Source organism: Phocoena phocoena, chromosome 4 (genome assembly GCF_963924675.1).
Source record: "Phocoena phocoena chromosome 4, mPhoPho1.1, whole genome shotgun sequence".
NCBI lineage: Eukaryota > Metazoa > Chordata > Mammalia > Artiodactyla > Phocoenidae > Phocoena > Phocoena phocoena.
The window spans coordinates 20,650,071-20,652,985 of NC_089222.1; positions in this window are offsets into that span (position 1 = coordinate 20,650,071).

Consider the following 2,915-nt stretch of genomic DNA (forward strand, 5'->3'; position numbering starts at 1 on the left):
GTCGTTCCTGAAGTTTCTTTCAGTCTGGAATCACCTTGTAATGCTATTTTCTTAGTGTGGGAGTTCCAGGACCACGATGTGGGATGTGTCCATTCAAACCCAGTCACATATGAAACAAAGTGTCATGGTCATATATTCTCAGACGACTTTTTCTTTTTTTTTTTTCCATATGGAGACCAAGTCAGCCGAAGCCTAACAAGCTTCTTTGTTTTCTCCCTGGGCCAGGGAGCTGAATTTTCTAGTCCATGCCTTCACTGTATAAATTGTTGAATCGATTATTGAAAGAATCTTGTCCAGTGGTTTTCAAACTATGTCCCCAGATGCCCTGAGGGATTCTAATAAATGACCCAAGCAGCTACTTCAGGGAGCAAGAGAAAAGTGGGCAGATTCTTCCCTCCTGCTTCAAAACCAGGGTAGCACACCCCTCTCCTCTCCTTGCACTGCCACACAAGCATACACACACACACACACACACACACACACACACACACATTTTACCTACGTGACATATTAGTCTTCCTGAAAATATCACAGACAACGAAAGGGGTTCCTCTTTTTTTAAATTATGAGATTTCTGAGATATTCCAAACCTTTTACTTTATTTTTTCCTGGTACACAACACAGTGATCCAATATTTCTATACATTACAATTACTTTAATAATTTGGGGAAACTGAGGCACAGAGGTATTAGCCAACAATGTATAATATAGTTCTGTGAGTTGGTAAAAGAGTTGAGACTTGAATCCAGGGTCAAAGTAGGTAGAAATGATATTTGGACCAAAAAATTGTAAAACCTCTCTATAACCAGAGATACTTTGTGTGAGAGGCTGGGGTTTAGTTTCTGATCAATGTGAAGAAACACAATGTGAAAGTGATCAGTCAGTCACTAAAGCTTTTAATTCTACTACTATCAGTTTGCCCTAGTAATATTTGCTATTATTTCTGAGTTCAGAGCTCCACATGTAATACCTAGCATTTCACATGCATTATCACATTGAAGCTACAAAACAATCCAGGGAGATAATCACTCTTATTATCTCATTTTACAGACGAAGACAACGAGACTCAGAGAGGTTAAGCGATTTAGCTGTTGTCTCACACAGCTAGTGCCATGAGGGTGAACCCAGGCTGCTGACTCCAGAGCCCAGGACTGTCCTGCTTCTTCCCTCTGCCATCTTCCCTCCCCCATGGTCTCTGGGCTGAAGGTGGAGTCAGTGCCACGGAAGCTGCAAACAGCTTGACCACCATCACTACTCAGTTCCATCACATAGCTAGTCGATTATTTGCAGATTCATATTTGCCAGTTCACCTATTCGCTAGAACGTACTTTAATCAGTGCTCAGGGTGCTTCCTCAGTGGTCACCCGACATGTGCGTATGCAGATGGCAAGATATATTGGGCGGTGGGAGGTACATGTTCCCAGGTGAGGCGAAACAAGCAAGGTATTGCCTTCTTGTTTCAGCTCATCCTGTAAATAAATGCCTCTCTCGCAGTATTTTAGTGCCATGTTTTTCACGTCTTTGTGCTTTCATTTGGTGATTTCTCTATTTAAAATGGCCCCGGGCTTCCCTCGTGGCGCAGTGGTTGAGAATCTGCCTGCCGATGCAGGGGCCACGGGTTCGAGCCCTAGTCTGGGAGGATCCCACATGCCGCGGAGCAGCTAGGCCCGTGAGCCACAACTGCTGAGCCTGCGCGTCTGGAGCCTGTGCTCCGCAGCAGGAGAGGCCGCGATAGTGAGAGGCCCGCGCACCGCAATGAGGAGTGACCCCCGCTTGCCACAAGTAGGGAAAGACCTCACATAGAAACGAAGACCCAACACAGCCAAAAATAAATAAATTTAAAAAAAAATACTACTCATCAATGGCCAATGGATCCATTAAATTGTAGGAAATTCTAAAATGAAAAATTAAAAAAAAAAATAAAAATGGCCCCAAGCATAGCGCTCGAAGTGCTGGTTAGTGTTCCTAAGACGAGAAGGCTGGGATGAGCCTTACAGAGAAAATGACGCGTTAGATGAGCTTCAGGCGTGAGTTCTAGTGCGGATGGCCACGAGTTCAATGTTAATGAATCAACAATGTAAATTGGGTGTCTTTAGGCAGAAACCCATATATAACAAGGTTATGTATTGATCGGTTGATGGAAATGTGACCCGAGGCTCACAGGAACCGAACCCTGTATCCTCTCAGGCGCAATGATTCGGTATTCGCTAATTCAGTGTTCCTGGAAACTTTATAGAACATTAGCAACGTGCTTAAGGAGAATTGGCTGTATTTCATCCTGCCTCATAACCTGCCTTACCTAGGTTTTTAACTAAAGTGGCAGCAGTACCTTGGGAGAGCCACACGGATGAAGCCCTTTCATCTCCAAGTATTTTTTTTTAATTGAAGTATAGTTGATTTACAATGTTGTGTTAATTACTGCTGTACCACAAAGTGATTCAGTTATATGTATCTAGCTATCTATACATATATGTGTACATATATGTATGTACACATATATGTATAGATAGATAGATACATTCCTTTGACATCTCCAAGTGTTTTGTGGCTTAGCCACTAGGAGCCCTGCCTGGCCAGCCTGTGGGTCTTGCAGGCAGTGCCCTCTGTTCCTGCTTTATCCTCCACAGAGGGGAGCCTGGTTAATCAGAAAACTCCCTCAAAAAGTAAACAGTGAGTAGAGTGTACATATGGTGGAAAACAAATGGCTCTTGGTACCATGTTATGGAAATTATCTCACTCAGGTAGATAAAGGAGCAGGGCGAGCCCAGGTGGCACTGTTGAATCCCCTCCTTACATGGTCCATTCGTGACGTGTGTGCCAGCCTCTCTGAGAAAACTCCATCCCTACACTCAGTGCTCTCAGAACTGGACTGGCCCCCTGCTGAGTGGTGCTCTGTGTCAACTCTGCACCCCACC